The sequence below is a fragment of the Triturus cristatus genome, chromosome 6, assembly GCF_964204655.1.
Source record: "Triturus cristatus chromosome 6, aTriCri1.1, whole genome shotgun sequence".
Classification (NCBI taxonomy): domain Eukaryota; kingdom Metazoa; phylum Chordata; class Amphibia; order Caudata; family Salamandridae; genus Triturus; species Triturus cristatus.
The window spans coordinates 1440893985-1440913601 of NC_140589.1; the positions used below are offsets into that span (position 1 = coordinate 1440893985).

The window sequence follows — 19617 nt, forward strand, 5'->3', positions numbered from 1 at the left end:
CTAGCGACACCATGTTACAGCAAACATTTTACACTCTTTGTTACAGAGCGTGCAGGTACTGCCTTGTCAGTACTCACTCAGGAACAAGCAGGAGCATGTAAGCCGTGTGCTTATTTCTCCAGTACATTAGATCCCGTAGCTCAGGCTTTGCCTGCGTGTCTGAAATCAGTGGCAGCAACAGCTTTAGCAATCAGACAAAGCGATGCCATAGTGTTAGGACACCCATTGACAGTACAAGTACCACATGCAGTAGAGGTTCTTGTGAACCGAACGCAAACACAACACTTGACCATAGCAAGACTTACTGGTTACGAACTGACATTGTTTCAACCACACATAGAAATCAGACGTTGTAATACACTGAATCCTGCTACACTTTTACCAGTAATTGGAACCGACCCACTAGCTCATGATTGTGTTGAAGTTATTGAAATAAAGACAAAACCCAGACAAGACTTAACAGACGTTCCATTGTTAGATCCAGACCTGACGTTGTATGTAGATGGTTCGTGTATGAGGACAAGTACAGGAAATTTAGTTGCCGCATATGCAGTCACTACAGACACCGAAGTTATTGAAACAAACTGCATAGATACTTTGTCAGCCCAAGCAGCAGAACTTGTTGCTTTAACACAAGCCTGTATTCAAGCCACAGACAAGAAAGTCAACATATATACTGATTCACGTTATGCATTTGGAGTCGTACATGACTTCGGAGTGCTTTGGCGGGAGAGGGGTTATTTAACTTCTCATGGAACCCATATTCAGCACGGGTCCCTCATTCATGCTCTGTTAGACGCAATTCACTTACCGACTGCAATATCGATTATGAAATGCAAAGCACACACGAAGGTTACTGATATCATTTCTCAAGGCAATGATTTAGCTGACAGAACAGCTAAGCAGACTGCTCAGACTCGTACATCTGACATGACAAAGCCAATAGTTCAGACACCAACACAGTGCATGACAATTAAGGATCCCACACTTGACGTAATTGACATACAGACACATGCCACAGAGGAAGAAATAAAGAAGTGGACTGAACTAGGAGGGATCCAGACAGATCAAGGATGGATGACGAAAGAGAAATCCGTGTGGTTTCTCCCTGATTCCATGGTTCAAGTCATTATAGCTACAGTTCACAGTCCAGCACATTTAGGAGAGAAGGCTATGTTAGACAGCATTCAGCACATTTGGTTTAACAAACATTTGCGAGCAGCTGCTAAACAAAAAGTTCGTACTTGTATGATATGTTGTCAGTTTAATCCAGGAAAGAGTGTCCCCGTAGAGCAGGGTGGATTTCAGCCTCCTGATCATCCTTTTGAAGTCCTCCAGATGGATTATATTCAGATGGAACGTTGTCGAGGATTCAAATATGTTCTCGTAGTGGTTTGCGCTCTCTCCCGTTGGACAGAGGCGTACCCTGTATCAGATTACACTGCCCCGACTACTGCCAAACAGCTAGTTCGAGAATTCTTCCCACGGTACGGTTTACCACGTGTTGTATATTCAGATAACGGCCAACCCTTCTCATCTGAATTAATGAAACATGTTTCACTTCTGCTGGGATATCAGTGGAAGTTCCATTGTGTCCGACACCCCGAGGCAGCAGGTCTCGTGGAACGACATAATCAACTTTTGAAAATCAGATTGTCTAAAATATGTCAAGAAAAAGGTGTTGACTGGATAGTAGCCTTACCAGTTGCACTATTTTACATGAGAATGGTACCCCACTCTCGAACAGGGCTATCCCCGTATGAGGTGATCTTTGGCAGACCACCGAATATGTGGGGGACGCCTATACCACGTAAAATAACTGATGTTGATTGTAATATGCTGACAGATTACCTGGCTTCCTTGATGTCTGCACTACAATCTTGTCGTTCACAGGTGGTCGCAGCTTTTCCTGACAACACTGAGGTGAAACCCCATGACGTGGTTCCCGGAGACTTTGTACTCGTCAGGAATTTCGATAGGAAAAGCCAATTGGACCCCAGGTGGAAGCTTCCTAAACAAGTCCTGTTGACAACAAGAACAGCCGTGAAGATCGAAGGGAGGAAGGGCTGGGTGCATTCCAGCCATATAAAGAAATTCCATGGACTTCCTCCTGATATGAACAATACTCCCCGTGCATCTTCTCCCATTGACTCAAAGCTACCTTTGGCTGAGGCCAGTAGCACCGAACTCTATAAGCAAAAACTTAGGTCCAGGCCTAAACTGTCGGACGATTTGATTGTTTAAGTCCTCTCCAAGGTGAAGCGGTTGAATCTGTCCCGACATGTCTCCTTTAGGTCTGAATCATGAAGAGTCCAGAATCATAATGAAAAGACATGCATACTGTAAATTACTGCGTAGCCACTGTATTGTGACTTTATTAATTTTGTTTTTCTTGAGTTTTATAATAGTTACTGCAAGTATATTATTGCATATGTATTATCCTGTTTCTAGACGTGCTATTAATATAACTGATGAACATTCTTTTAGTGACCTACCCCCACATGAGTTGTCCTACAGACTTGCGCTGCGTAATAACACTTTCATTAGTATGTTACATCATTCTCACCAGACTAGTAATGCCACTAATTGTTGGGTGTGTGGTCGACTCCCTCCCTATCAGAATAACAAAGGAGTTCTGCCTTTCTTTCCACATCCGTTCACATATAATGGCACCTGTGGAGCATGGTTTAGTTTATTGAATTCCATAGATTCAAACACAGCAGTTTATCAACACCATTGGATATGGGGAAATCTGAATATAGTGTTATACAAGGTCTGTCACCCTGACAAGGAGGGTCACCCTAGTAGAACAGGAACTGATCTAGAAAACGAAGTGTATAGATTAGGTAATTTTACACCTAATCTCATGATTCTGAATGTCAAATCCGAAGTTGAGCTAATTTTGCCCACCATGTCCGTATTCCCAGTTAAAGGTGAATTATGTGTAAGAAAAGTTGGTTCCATACCTATGGGCCATAGCAAATGTGTTACTACAGTAGAATATAGTGATGAAGGAAAATCTACATTTAGAGCTTCTCGCCATTCCTACTTTATATGTGGTCAGACGGCATATATGCGTCTACCTCTAGATTGGGATGGTACCTGTTACATTGCATTTCTTCTGCCACCTGTTTTCTTAGCTCCTCCTGATTATTATCGAAATACTCGTTTAGCACACAATAGAGAGCGAAGAGATCTCCCAGTTGTCGATTATACTGAGACGGCATGGGACAAGTATGTAGATTTCAACAAAGGTATTTTCCCATATATAGGTACAATTTCAAATAGTAAATTGATACGTAGACTAACCAAGACTCTTGAAGCTGTAGTGAATGAAACTATAGCTGCCCTAGGCAATCTGACAGAGGAACAATCAGTGATGAGGATCGTTGTCCTTCAAAATCGGCTTGTCCTTGACGTCATCCTGGCCGATAGGGGCGGAGCTTGTAGGGTCATCGGATCCAGCTGCTGCGTATTCATACCAGAAAATTCGCCATCTGTATATAAAGCTATAACACGCCTTCATAAGATTGTGAGCCAGATACACGAAGATCCAGGCACTTGGACTTGGTCCGGGTGGTTTTGGAGTCTGGTATCAGCCTGGGGATGGAGAGTTCTATCCTTCCTAGGTATTGGCCTTCTTATACTATTCAGTTGCTGCTTATGTCTGCAATGTGGACCAGCGATTTGTGGTCTGTGTGCCACATCGTGTATTCCACATCAAGGTTTTCGTTCAAAATCCCGGAAGAAGAAAGAAGAAGAAATGATGCTCCATGAGCAAATCGATGGATTAATGAAGATTGATGTTTCTTGACGGGCAAGTAAGGGGACAAGGAGGGAATGTGGAAAAGTGGATTTCCCTGATCAGTTATGTCCCCTATCTTGGACCCCAACGGTTCTATATGCATGTTACAAGTACATGTATGTTCTCTCCAGTTCCAGTTTTGAAGACGCAAATACATGTGCGTCCACCGTCAACATGTTCTCTGTCAGATCCGCCATCAATGGGCTGGATAGTTGATTCCTAAGTAGGAAAGGCCACCGACTTTATATGGCTCAGTTACTCCATTTTTACAGTTCAGGCGAAGTAGGCCCGATTCTGTTCACAAAGCCTTTCCCTGCTCTCTGTCTCTGACAAGCGTCAGCTTGAGCTCGCATCCGTATCCATGAACTTTGTCCTATTTCCTGTGCAGCTAACGGTGCCTGCCTCGGCCAGTTTAGCCTGTCTGCCAAGAAGCTGTATTTCACCTTCGAATTATCTACTTTGCTCTTCAGCCGATGCATTCCTGTCTAGTGATTTAGGTAAACATTTCCTTTAGCTCTCGTGCAAAGGGCTGTCCCCCTACAAGTAATTCATAGCCCAGTTGCCATGGAAAGTTTTCTGCCTCTCGCATCTCACATAGACACTTAGACGTTTGTGCACGCACACAGTCAGTATAGAATAGATTCTGTTCGAAGTCCTTCAGTCCTTCCTTGTGGATAACATAGTTCTTTAAACATAGGATGTTAGATATGATTTGGGATTAGGTTGACTTGACCCCCCAGACTTTTCGTCTCCACATGTAGAGTTAATGTCAAGCCCCCTTCACCCCCTAGTTACACGTCAATTGCACGTCATACTGCTGCGCGCGCATCTATGCCAAGTATTATCTTATAGATCCACCTATATGTGATAACTTTAACCAATTATGTTTCTTTTTACTCCTTATTACGCCTAGTTTCGTTTACGTAATTACTATGTCACTTTTCTTATCAAATGTTACGCCTCCTACATTCATTTCATTGTAAAAAGCTTACTATAAAAATGTATGTCTGTCAATAAAGAATCGTACTTCACTTCCTGAACCTTCTTGGTGACGGAACCTGAAGGCCGCCACTCGAGTCGGCCATATTGGAATAAAGCCCATTCAGAAACCTCTTATACCACGGATTCTGCCTCTTATTATTCTGAGCTATTTGTTTAAAGTTCCAGCATGAAATTCAGATCGGTAATGTAATATTTTATTTACCACACATGGACCAAGTACTTGTGTCTATCTACTGCTGCCATTTTTAGAGCTAATTTTCTTTGTGTTCAAGCACCCCAGGTTCTATTCCCTCCTACCGGTCCCCCTTCCATGTTACTTCTTTTCACTCCCGACCCACTACCCTATACTCTGAACCACTCTAATCTATTGCGCTCTACTCTATACCACTGCACTCTACACCACTCTGCTCTTCTCTGTACCATACTATGCCACTGCATTCTCTACCGCACTATACGCCACTCTACTCTGCACCAAACTACGCCACTGCACTCTGCGCCACTTTACAGCACTGCGCTGTAAGCCACTATACTCTACGCTGCATCACTCTATGCCACTTAACTCTACGTTAATGCACATTCTGCGCCAATGCACTCTATGCTAATGTACTCTACTCTGCACCATTCTACTCTATGACACTGCACTCTATTCTGCACCATTCTAGTCTAGCCCACTTCCCTCTACATCATTCTACTCTACGCCATTGCACTCTATGCCACTCTGCTCTTCACTGCACCACTCTACTGCACTAAATGCTACTGCAGTCTGCACCACTATACACTACTCTGCACCACTCTATGCCACTGTACTTTATGCAAATGCATTCTAAGCCACTCTACTTTGCACCATTCAATGCCACTGCACTCTGTTCTGCACCCCTCTACTTTAGGCCACTGCAGTCTACTCTGAACCACGGTACCCTATTCCAATGCAATCTACGCCAATCTACACTGTACCACTCTCCTCTATGCCACTGCACTCTACGCCACTTTACAGCACTGCGCTGTATGGCACTATACTCTACCCTGCATCCCTCTATGCCACTTAACTCTACGTTAATGCATTCTGCGCCAATGAACTCTGTGCCACTGTACTCTACTCTGCGCCACAGTGCTCTACGCCACTGCACTTTACTCTGCACCATTCTACTCCATGCCACTGCACTCTACTCTATTCTGCATCACTCTGCTCTATGCAACTGCACTCTATTCTGCACCACTCTAGTCTACCCCACTTCCCTCTACATCATTCTACTCTACACCACTGCATTCTATGCCACTCTGTTCTTCACTGCACCACTCTACTGCATTGAATGCTACTGCACTCTGTACCACTATACACTACTCTGCACCACTCTATGCCACTGTACTTTATGCGAATGCATTCTAAGTCACTCAACTCTGCACCATTCAACACCACTGCACTCTGTTCTGCACCCCTCTACTCTAGGCCACTGCAGTCTACTCTGCACCATGGTACCCTATGCCACTGCATTCTGCGCCACTCTACTCTGTACCACTCTACTCGATGCCACTGCACTCTACTCTGCACAACTTCACACCACTGCACGCTACTCTAACTCTACACTATCCCACTGCACTCTACTCGGCACCACTGCACTCTATGCAACTGCGCTCAATGCCACTCTACTCTACACTACTTCATTCTATGCCACTCTATCCCACTCTACGCCTCTGCACTCTACGCCACTCTACTCTGCACCACTTTACACAATTGCACTTTACTCTGCACCACTCTATTCTATGCCACTGCACTGTTCTCTACGCTACTCTACTTTGTGCCACTTCACGCTACGCCACTCCAAGCCACTGTACTGCACTCTAGCCTACCCCACTCCACTCTACGCTACTGCACTCTACTCTATGCCAGTCAGGCGTGCAACGCCCATTGGGCTCAACGGGCTCCAGCCCCCCCCCCCCCTCCCTTTTGTGTGGCAGCCCAGGATGAGGCAGCTTCCCGGGCACACACACAACCGCACCCGAGTACTTCACAGGGTTTGATTGTTAATGAGGCTTTGTTGTTTTTCACCCCTTCTTAGAGCCCCTGTAGCTCCACTCTGCCTATTGCTTTAAGAATTAGTTGCGCCTCTGATGCCCGCCCACTCCACCGTATGCCACCCCACTATACTCTTCCCCACGCTGTTGTACAACATGGCTCAAAGACACTGGCAAAGCCAATAGCTTTAGCATAGGCGAAACCTTTTGGCTTTGCCAATACGAAGTGTTCTAACAAAGGTAGCGACCCAGTAGAACTGCTCTTAAGAGATCATTACATCAAAATCGGCTACTTCGTGCGCCCTAGAATTGCATGACAGAAGTAGATAACCTTACACTACCAGTGTAACTAACCGCAAACCTGTTAGGGCATAAATTAATACGAGCATCGCGTCACACGTCATAGTCTAATGAAACCTCATGAGTTATAACAACGGTGGTGGCCATCTTAAATGAAGTATCTTTCCCTTTAACGGTAGAGCATTTCCTCATGGAAAGGTTATAAAACTCGAACTACTTAATGTTAATTTAATTTACCGTATTATTTTACTTTTTTGTCTGTGCTTGAATTAAAGCAAGTTGACCACATATTTAAAAAACATTAACGCTAAAATCAGAACTATAAAGCTTGAAAGAGATAACAAATAGAAAATTAAATACAGAAATTAATAAGAGCACATATCGATAACATAAGCGGTTTGCTGCACGATCCTTCCACCTCACCGCTCGCTGTGAAAAGCGGAGAAAGAAAACGTTCCAACGCTAAATAGTTTGCTGCGGAATGTCATTTGACGTCTTACGTCACTTCCGACAAGGCTTTGGCGCGGTGTTTTGGATTCGGGTTACAGTATGTCTGCCTCCCTGTGATCAGTGATCATTTGATTTGCCTCTTGTCGCGGGCATCTCGAAGTGCTGTCTGTCTGGAGCTTGAGAGAGGAGGAGTAAGGAGCGTCAAGGCAAGGACTGGTTGGTCTACTCTGCAGCCTGCTTCTGTTGCGCGCGGAAGTCTCTAGGTGCCCAGCAGGTTCATTAAGGTAAGATTAGTGGTCGAAGTGTCCACTGTTCCTTCCCTGCCTCTTTCATCTGCCTCTCTCTCTTCCTCTTATTTCCTCTTTTTCTGTGTCTCTCGCTGCTCCTCACTCGCTGAAACCGTGCTTCAAGAAACGCCTCTTACCCTCTGTTTCCTCTGCTTTTCTTTCTTTATTTCCTTGTGAAATGGTTCCAAAAGCCAAATAAACACTCTTGTTGGAAATGTTTCTGACTTTCCAAAGTGCAGCCTCGAGGGGAAGAGTAAAAACCCTGTTAAAAATACGAACAATAAATAACTAAATAAAGCATTCCAGGAACCGATAAATGTCAGATGCCCAATCTCCACTGATAAGTCTGTATAAGAAAGAGCACTGTTGTTTAACAAAGGGATGACCGATCTATGTCTCTACTGATGTATCACTCCTGCTGATGCAGGGCTGTCTTATGCAATTTGGCAGAAATCTACGTGCTGCAGAGTTGATGGTATACAGCCCATGATGGAAGGACCCGTTGGTCACTGCCAAGCCACGTTTGACAACCCTGCTTAGGGAGATGTGGTGCCTGCCTGCTGTATGATGACATGAGATTGATAGACCCACTTGAGTTGGTAAATAGGGCAGCAATATCTTAATCCGTTCACTTTTGACGAGTCAAGTGTGACACATTCAACCAGCCCTACATGTTCGTTATAATTTATTTGTAGAGCACTTGTACGGAGATGCTTCTTTTCGCTTTAGGGAGATACTACCTTAAAACCTAACCTTTCCAGAGGAAAAAAAGGCACAGTGATACTTAATAATTAAAATATCAGGTTTTCAGACTGTTTTGTTCAGGTTAATCTTGAGGAGGTTGTTGGCCAATCATCCCCTTACGATGGTGCGGTAAAGGTCTTCTCTTTAGATTTAGAGACTGTAGCACACTGGAAAGGTTAAAGATACGCTGAATGTAAGTCAAATTCAAAAGCGGATGCCCTTGCGTGTTGGAGTAATTGGGCACTGTACATGTTAAACAGAAAAGGCAAGAGGATTGACCCTTAAGGGACCCCACAGTCGGTGTTGTAGAGCTTTGAAGAGTATGGTGGAGAATGATCACTTATGATCTCCCTGAAATTAAAGATTTTATCCACTTCAGGACATGCGCTCCCCTCCTTGGGGAACGTCCCCTTGGCGCACTGCTGTAAAGACCACTAGAGTTTTATCAATTATCCAATGAAAACAAATGAAGTATTCTTCTTAACAACCAAAATTGAGAATTCATATTGTCTTCAAAAAATTCACTGAGATTTATTGAGAACTTTTCAAGTTGGTTTTGTAGAATCAATAAATTAATTCTCCAAAGGTGAGACGCTATCTCATGTAGAGTAATGATTCGTAACCCAATGCATTTCGGGCTGGTTTGGCCCTTCGTCAGGGGTATATGAATCTACAAATAAGAAACAAAAATCGAAAAACAAGAATAGTCGGGCGATCTGCCAAAATTAGTGCCATATTCATGCAATTGGCTAGTTCCTTATCAATAAGGATCGTGAACATGCGAAAAGAAACGTTCAAATGAATGCGTGTATCTAGTGAGTGCGTTCGCTGAAGAGTGCACGTTTGAAAATATTAGTGTGAACACGACAAGTTGAAGGGAAAGAAAACATTACACAGCTCATATAATCAATAGTGATATTGAAAGGAAACATAACATGAATGTATGTGCCCGTGACTTCAGATAGAAAGAGAACAAGCATTTTCAATGCAATAGGTCTCGCATTAGCAAGAGTTTAAGCTATTGGCATTGCAAATGATAATACCTTTTATTTATCTGTTGTTATAATTAACAAATAAATGAAAGCCATTGTCATTTACAATGGCAATCGCTCCTGTCCTGTAAATGCAAGACCTATTTCCTTTGAAAGAAGCGGCTGCTATTGCCCTGGGCTGCTTCAAAAGTGTAAGTGCACATGGCACTACATGTTGCAGGAAAGCATGTCATGCCTGCAGCAGGAGAAACGCATCAAAGAAACTATTTTTACCGGCTAAATAAGATATACTGTGTAACAACAGAAGTAACAAGTTTTTAAGACTTAATGGGAAAGAAAAACACAATTTGCATCCACTGGTCGAAAACATGTTTTTTGAGTGTTTTTGCTGGTCTACATGTGTTTAGGTCATGCTACATAGATTAGAGGCTTTCTTCTGGACAAAAATAACTTTCAGTGGTCGCCATTGTACACCACTGAGAGCATACCCCAGTGTTGAGTGGCCTATTTCAGGGCACACTCTGGAGAGAGAGTGCTACTGTCTGAGACCATGTCCTAACCGTTCTGACGCTGTGGACCTGTGCAAATCTGCACAGCTAGGAACAACAACTCAGCAGTAGTGATCCCCCAGTGACGTCACCATGTACTCAACAGAAACTGCCACGTGACATGCCTCGTGTCACCGGGGGAGCAGACAGACGCACCCTTAGACCGGGAGTGTTGTTTTAAAAAGTGCCTCATTAAATATCCATTCTTTTTTAATGTTTTACTTCTCCACGTCCTACGCCTGTTCTCTAATTAGGACTGTACTGTACACTATGTATCCATGCCACACACTCCCTTCAGTTGGCTCCACTTTCAGGCTGTGCAAGTTTTAGCTTCAGACGGCCACCTCTGTCCCAGTCTACTCAATCACTCCCGTAGTCCAACCACGGACACCACCGTTTACTTTGCATTCAATGTTTGAGGCAGAGAGAACAGGCAGTGTAGGATTATTATAATTTAGACAGTGCAGGTTTGCGGTAGAGAGAGCAGGAGGTGCAGGTTCGGGAGTGCAGGCACCGGAAGTTGGCGGGAAAGCGCGCTGCTGGTAGGTACACTTAGGTGGCTAGAACATGCAGTGGATGGTCGAAGCAGGGAGCAAACCATGTCGTAAATGGGGAGCTCCGGTCCAATGTAGGGGAAGAAGAGATGGGTTGGTCTGAAGCAGAGAGAGACCGCAGGGAAGGCCTGGTTTGAGACACCAAGAACTCGATGTCGGACTGCAGTTCGGAAGCAGAGAGAGGTGGTTATGCGGTCCTGAAGAAGAGAAATCAAGCGGTGCCATTTTGAAGGAGAGCAAGCAGGCGCAATTTCGAAGCACATGTGCAGGTTGTAGTCAGGAAGAGCAGGCAATGCAGGTTCGAAGCAGGGAGATCCGACTGCGCAGACTGGCCTGCTCTCAGCGTGACTCAACACTAAACAATCCCGTGCACAAGAGCCCTCCGTCAGCTGTAGCCCCCCCTCCCTTCTGCCCGTGTGCGCAGCCCACACGGCCCGGTCGCAGTATGCTTCAAATCTCCCCTCCAGACAGGCCGTCGGAGCGTTGCTGGTATGTTGCAAGGTGAAGAACTTCAGGAACCTGCCGCAAGCCAGCCAACCAATCACCCGGGTTCAGTGCGCGAAAATGCAGCCAAGCCCGAGGGGTTAAAGTCAATACGAGAAGTGACGTTAAAATGATGAACACTTACAATTGTGAGGGGAAGCAAGATCACTGGGGTCTTTGGAGCCGGCCTTCGTGTCATCCGTGCAGTATGTTATGAGTATTTCAGATGAGTGCGCGTGCGCGTTGGGCGGATGCGGGGAGGGGGGTCGGCAGCGGCGGGGTGTGTGCGCGTGCGTGTCTGTGTGTGTGCGCGTCCACAGACCTCGATCGCTGCGCGTGCCCCGGTCTGTCTCCCTTGAGAGGCATCTGGGCAACAATAGTTCTCGTTGGCGGCAGCGCTTCGCGCTGCAACGCCAGCGAGACCTAAAAAGACGAGTAGGTGCAAGACATTGTGAACCACTCCCAATTCGTTTAGCGGTATGCTAACGGGTAGAGAACGTGCATAGCGTGTTTCAAGGTGAATTAAAATTGCGTGTAGACCCCGTGAAAAAGAACTTGAACGGTGTACTAGCGGGTAGAAAACGTGCATAGCGTGTTACGGGGTAAATTTAAAATCGCGTAAAGACTCCGTGAAAAAGAAATAGATGTTAAGTACCTCTCCCGGTCCGTGTGACAGCGTTGTACGTGATTCAAGTATGATCGAGGATGGTTACCAACGTGTTCAAAAGGTGTGTTTAAAGCTGATGGAATGGTGCATTAATGAAAATGAAAAGAGGGCTAACACGAGTGAGGATGTTTACAAAAGCGTGGCCATCTTGGAATAGCGAAAAAGAAACATAGCTAATGAGAATATCTTGTACTAATAACAAATAAGAATATCATATGGTGATAAAGCAATTACAGGAAACAACTATATTCTAAACGGTCATTGAGACCATTCGGTTGTAAAGAGTCCAGAGCTTTTATCCAATACAGTTCTCTGCGTAGGAGTAGTTATTGATATCATGTCCTTCTCTTGGGGTGACGATTTCTAATACCAAAAAATGTAATTGACTCTCATTGTGGCAATGATCTTGGAAATGAACGTCTACACTGGATTTCAAATTGTGTGTGCGTATATTAGACTTATGTTCATTTATGTGTACTTTCATTTTTCGTATGGTTTTCCCCACATAAACTAGACCACGGGGGCATTTCAGCATGTAAATAACATTAGTAGAATCACAAGTGGCTGTGGTGTACAGTTTGATCTTGTGTCCTTGTCTGGGGTGTGTCACAATGTATCCAGTTATTATGTTATTGCAATTATGACAAGGAATTGTACCCTTGTCTTGTTGATGTTTTCTGATGTTGGTCGTGCTGGATAAAATTTCTCTAATGTTTTTACTCCTTTGATAGGCAAAAAGAGGTCTTTGACTGAATATGCCGTTGAAATCTGGTTCTGTTGCTAACATTGGCCAACGTTTTAAGATTAATCTCTTGAAAGCTGGACTTGAGGTGGAGTATTTAGTAACCATTACCATTCTGTCTTTGGTATCAACACTTGTTGCGTCAAAAGAATTGTGTCACAATCACAAGATTTGGAATACAACCTAGCGGATATGATAAAACGATTCACTGACAGAAAATATCCTCAAGAAATTCTCACACAAGCCATAAACAGTCAAATTAAAAACACGTGAAGATCTTCTAAAACCCACAACAAGTGTTGATACCAAAGACAGAATGGTAATGGTTACTAAATACTCCACCTCAAGTCCAGCTTTCAAGAGATTGATCTTAAAACATTGGCCAATGTTAGCAACAGAACCAGATTTCGACGGCATATTCAGTCAAATACCTCTTTTTGCCTATCAAAGGAGTAAAAACATTAGAGAAATTTTATCCAGCACGACCAGCATCAGAAAACATCAACAATACAAGGGTACAATTCCATGTCATAATTGCAATAACATAATAACTGGAAACATTGTGACACACCCCAGACAAGGACACAAGATCAAACTGTACACCACAGCCACTTGTGATTCTACTAATGTTATTTACATGCTGAAATGCCCCTGTGGTCTAGTTTATGTGGGGAAAACCTTACGAAAAATGAAAGTACGCATAAATGAACATAAGTCTAATATACGCACACACAATTTGAAATCCAGTGTAGTAGTTCATTTCCAAGATCATTGCCACAATGTGAGTCAATTACGTTTTTTGGTATTAGAAATCGTTACCCCAAGAGAAGGACATGATATCAATTAACTACTCCTACGCAGAGAACTGTATTGGGTAAAAGCTCTGGACTCTTTACAACCAAATGGTCTTAATGACTGTTTAGAATATAGTTGTTTCCTGTAATTGCTTTGTTATCACCATATGATATTCTTATTTGTTATTACTACAAGATATTCTCATTAGCTATGTTTATTTTTCACCATTCCAAGATGGCCACGCCTTTGTAAACATCCTCACTCGTGTTAGTCCTCTTTTCATTTTCGTTAATGCACCATTCCATCGGCTTTAAACACACCTTTGAACACGTTGGTAACCATCCTCGATCATTCTTGAATCACGTACAACGCTGTCACACGGACCTGGAGAGGTACTTAACATCTATTTCTTTTTCACGGGGTCTACACGCGATTTTAATTCACCTTGAAACAGGCTCTGCGCGTTCTCTACCCGTTAGCATACCGCTAAACGAATTGGGAGAGGTTCACAATGTCTTGCACCTACTCGTCTTTTTCTATTTCTATCTGAAGTCACAGGCACATTCACGTTATGTTTCCTTTCAATATCACTATTGATTATATGAGCTGTGTAATGTTTTCTTTCCCTTTAACTTGTCGTGTTCACACTAATATTTTCAAACGTGCACTCTTCAGCGAACGCACTCACTAGGTACACGCATTCATTTGAACGTTTCTTTTCGCATGTTCACGATCTTTATTGATAAGGAATTAGCCAATTGCATGAATATGACACTAATTTTGGCAGATCGCCCGACTATTCTTGTTTTTCGATTTTTGTTTCTTATTTGTAGATTCATATACCCCTGACGAAGGGCCAAACCAGCCCGAAATGCATTGGGTCACGAATCATTACTCTACATGAGATAACGTCTCACTTTTGGAGAATTCATTTATTGATTCTACAAAACCAACTTGAAAAGATCTCAATAAATCTCAGTGAATTTTTTGAAGACAATATGGATTCTCAATTTTTGGTTGTTAAGAAGAATACTTCATTTATTTTTATTGGATAATTGATAAAACCCTAGTGGTCTTTACAGCAGTGTGCCAAGGGGACGTTCCCCAAGGAGGGGAGCACATGTTCACTAATTTATTCCTCACGCCCTAAGGAACAGAGGGCGATACCCGCAGCAGCACGCTCAATTGGATTTGCCAAAGAATATATACAAGTATACATATACAAACAAGGAGTGCGAATATTCCATATTTATAGTATCCACTTCAGGACCACACTGGTCATATCCCTAGTTTCCAGTGTCTTGAACAGGATGTTGTGATCCATGGTACTTTCTAGAGGTTTGGAATAATGCCATGCTGTAAAGAACTTTTAAAATTTCGATGATGTTACTTGGACAAAAGGTGTGAATTTATATGCCCTGCTGGTACAGGATAATTTGAGCATCCTGAACGGTGACTGTCAGTTATGGTCTGCAAGAGTTCCTTCTGTGTTATTTGTGTCAAGGTCGCTATTTGGCTCCTGTGCAAAATATATTTAAAAGGTGAAGTAGGCATATGAATTGAATCATCGTGTATTAATTTTCATATAATAGAATTTTTTTCTGAGGGAAAAAGGGCAATATTACCACAAAGGGTTTGTAATGCTGGTATTTCGAATTTTACAGCCGCAGGTTGTTGATGTTCAGAGACAAAGTGAAAGAGTTATTCAGAAATGTTAGTGGAATTATGAATCCTGTCAGGGTAACTTTAATTTATGCTTTATAGGAGAACATTGTAGAGTGGTGGGCCTCCTTATGAGGTGAAATAATCTCTTATTCATTTCTGTTGGGCTCTCCAACCGTTTAGTTTAAGGTTTTAAACTTCTCAGAAAACCAGGGAATATTTCTACTTGGCGTATGCGTAGATTCATGTTCACAAATCGGCAGTGTTTCATACAGCGTAAAAGGAGTGAGAAGTTGAAATTATGAAGCAGTACGTTCGAGTTGGAATCTGGGGATAGTGCACCTTGTTGGACTCAAAGATTTATTAATGCTGCAGTAAATTGGTCTGGCATGAAAAGCTTCTGTTTGTGCATACTGGTTGTTCATCAAGGGTTCAGCGTTATCAATAGATTTTGGTAGTTTTGTGTGAAATCAACTTCCAAATTGGTTAGACCAAATTTAAGGTTTAAGTTTGGTCACGGAAATCTACGTATCTAAGGCAAATATGACCTCCAGCATATGGCCTATAATTAGTAATTCAAGATTTTGTGTCCATGTCAATGCTGACATTTGTGCCGTTTAAGATGGACTCGAACCATAGGTATAAATCCTCAAGGAGAACGTGGTTTTGTCTATCAGCAGTTAAGCTTGAAAATTTCCTTTGCATTGTGAGACTTTCATGCCCATTCTTATTCGTCCTCTTGGATTAAAACGCAGCACTGGCAACTTGGCACCTGTCCTAATTAAATGTGTTCCAACTATGTGCCGAAGCACTTTGCTAGTGGAAGATTTTGGAATTGGACATACAGAGTCACTGTCGCAAGCCTTCAAAAATGAACACACACAGCATCAGCTGTACACATGAGAATTTTTTGACTGCTCGGATCAGTAGCTCCTCTAGGTGGCCCAAGGTTGTATCTTTGTCTCAGCATGGATACAGAGAACCACAAGATCCAATTCCACCATCCAGAGTGAAAAATATACAGTGAATAGAGATTCATCATCTAAAATCCTTGCACCACACCTCATATCTGATAGCTAACCATACTCCATATGCATGAAATGAATTACTGCCTCACCTCCAGACAACAGCTGTTGCAGTTGTAGCTAAGTCTCCCTGCCTGCTTTCATACACCCAATGCCAAGTGCTTTGTTGCATTCCGTGCAGTAAATCGCAAATAATGGTAATGTATTGTACTGTTTGAGAGAGAGACACGGGAGTGCAGCAGTGATCATTATGTTAGCCAAAAAAGAGGTTGGGCCAACTCCAGTGAGTGCACACAAAGGTTCTGCTGTGTGGTATACATAAGGCCAAGGGTAGCAACCAAACCAAATGTTTGTGCATGGACTTCACAAGCAGACTCTATCCTAATTTTCTGTCCAGTCTTATTTACTTTATCATAATCAGCAAGAATTGATGTGTCTTCTCGGACAGATAGAATTTCAGATACTGCAAATTGTTTGTGGTTATTTTTTGCAAAATCTCAGTTATCATATATCTTCAACAAAATAAACAGGCTTTGCTAAAGCTATTAGTTCCAGCATTGGCTTCGAACCCTTTGCCTTTGTCAATGCTTGTTTTGTTTTGTCAAGGGTTTTGTAAAACTTTATAGCTGGGGAGCTTCTGGGCCCTCAATTATTACAAAAAAAATGTCTCAAAGCAAAAATAGCAAGAACAAAATTACTTTGCATGCTGATGTGATCCTTGTGAAAGAGCGAACTGCCAATGGCCGAAGTAGTCTGACCCATTGCTGTAGTGGATGGAAGAAAATGTGAACGACACAGGAGCAGACCAATGGAAGGAAGTCTGCTGTCTGAAAGCCTCTAGAAGCATATGATATATTTTTTTTAGTGAAATCAAGAGGTATTGGCACCTGAGCTAACAAGGTTGATGTTTTAAATTAAGGAAATATCCTTAAGAATCTAAAACATACTCCTTTTGTGAGTGAGAATTAAAACCATATGTTTAAAAAATATGGATTGTTTAAAATTATTGACGTTTTTTTCTCTATGTTCTATACAAATAATTCCATTTTAGTCAGAACTAGCAAGGAGATATTACAAGTTCATAGCTTCCATTGCCCAGGTCACATGTCGGAAAGCTAGTCCTGCCTTTTTAGCCAACAGCATAATCCATTATGGAACTTATGATTTTGCTCATCACGTTATCAGAATGGGTTCTAAACATCCAGCTTGCAAAGTTGGGTGAATGGTCAAGCCGTCTAGTCACATGACAGATCGCTTGTTAACAGGTTCCCTCTGAATAATTTGGTTTACCATTGGCGCAAATGATCAATGTGGTGCCACTAATGGAAGGAAAGCAGTTTTTATTCTCTGGCTTTCATAAAAGATTAAGCATAGTGAACCTCTATGGGGATTTCTTATGAAACAACAATAGAGTTGCACTAATGGCTGTTCCATTCCTGTTGTTTTAATTATGCGGTGTATCCTCTGAATACATCTTACTGATGAATTCCAGCCTAGCTGAAGTATGTCTGGATTTGCTGGTGCTTCCGTACAGAAGGGATACAGCTTAGCAGTTTGCCACAAAGGAGTAAAGTCCAGTTTGTGCTGGAGTTTCACTTTTGGGGTAGGAACTTGGTTGACATGCCAGTGTTTGGCCCCTATTTGTAGTGGCACATAGAGCTAAAAGCAATGGCTTAGCATGTAGTGCATATACATTGCTTATTGAAATATCAGAAACAGATTTCACCAAGAAATGTTATATGCAACATCCGCTACAATGACACGTTAGCATTTGGCAGTATGGATTGTAACGCATGGGATATTTTGCAAATGATGGGTGGTGGATGTTTAAACACTTCATTGCTAACCGTGTTCCCCTAGAATGCAAAGTTATTTTTTACAGTTAGGGGCATTTCTTGCTTAAGCCTTCATAGCTTTTTCCCTAAAATAGTATCAAGGTAAAATTTGTATCCTTTTTTCCCCACATATATTGGTTATTGCGAAGGTACCCAGGGTTTTTCAGACTCTAGGGGCCTTAGCAACCAGGCACATTTTTTTTAAACGGGGAAAAAGAAAATGTGGAAAAACGTGTAGGATTTGAATTTTTTTATGGCCTCAACAAAATGTTTGCTGGGCTTTGTGATATGTTGCTTTTATTCTCTGCTCTGTCTAACTGACTTTTACTCTTCCTTATTTTCCCGTTGACACCACAAATCTAAAAAACACAACAGACAACATTACCTCACTGTCTCGCATTAAAAAACACTTTCTGGTCTATTAAGTAATGCATTCGTTCCGCTCAACATTCCTTGGGTATACAGTTGTGTCTTATATCTAATACCACACCAAATGTTTCTGTGTACCTTTCCTATTTGGGTAGATATGTTTCTTCATTACAGGCACCTCAGGTATCAACAAGAGACGCAAAGAACATTGAAAATGCCTTGTACATAGATGCAATGATTGCTTTTTGTTTTTCTCTGCAATCTTGAAAAAGCCATTTGTGATGAAGTACGTGTTGGTTGTATGTTTTATATTTGACTCTACAAAAGTAACTTGTGTCTCAAACACAATTGTTTTACTAGACCACCGCCCAAATGAAATTGACATATGTTTGAACCCAAATACTAAAATGGGTGTTTCTTACTACTTGCTTAATATTGTATTGGTACTTTGACTTCTTCCTTGATGGACCATTTACTGTACTTGAGACCAGTTGCACCGGCAGGTCACTGCAAGTTTAGCATATCCTGTTCGATACATTGGGAACTAACAAAGGGATGGGCGGCATTTTTTCCACAACTGCTGAGCCACAAAAAATGGGAAGAAACCAATACATTGAACCCTTCCCAAATTTCTACACACCCTAATGTAGTAATATGTGCACATAAGTGACATTTGCAGTGTTGTGCCACAAGAATTGCATACACTGCTGTTTCTCCCTAATAATTCTTAATTTACATCCATTCTTAATGTTTTCCATTTAAAAAAAAATATTCTCATCAGGTTTAAGACTTACGATTTTTGTTTGCTCAATGATAAATTATCTTACTGCCCCCTTCCAAAGGAAGGGAGTAAAATATGCCCGCTTAGAATAATTTTACATAGATCGTATTATTGCTAGAGCCTAGATTTCTATGAGCCTCTTTTAATATCCAACAATGGATCTGTTGCAGTTCTGTATGTACAAATAATCCGTTTTGTGTGATATTTGTTGCATAAACATTGCTTTTTAAGACATTGATGTTTTTACCTTGATCGTTTTTGTGTAATATTTTCTTGGCAGTGGAGATCGTCATCCATTGCTTTCCACACTGAGAACCTGCATTCCTAACCGATAGTTCCCATTTACTAGAATTCGCTCAATAAATGTTAATTTGAGAACCCATCTCTTTTTTATGTGTGGCCTAGAGAAAGTTTTAGGTGTTTCACCAATCTTATGTTTAATAATAAAATATATTTCTTTATACATTTTTTGTGCGTTTCGTAGATTTGTGTCACTTTTGACAAATTGACTAATTTCTTTTATCAAATAGATGGACCAATGTTACTGAAAGATATATATTTTT

The 19617-nt window shown here is 42.0% G+C and overlaps 1 protein-coding gene across 2 annotated transcripts in view; it reads left to right on the plus strand.

Moving 5' to 3' along the window:
• Positions 1–7633: 7633 nt before the first annotated feature.
• EXO1 (exonuclease 1) overlaps positions 7634–19617 on the plus strand; it is a 365086-nt gene continuing 353102 nt past the window's right edge. The window contains exon 1 of one of the 2 annotated variants that reach the window (XM_085612501.1): positions 7634–7854. The gene's annotated coding sequence lies outside the window, so the exon portion shown is untranslated. The remainder of the gene's footprint in view (positions 7855–19617) is intronic. The other variant, XM_085612502.1, reaches the window with a different exon arrangement.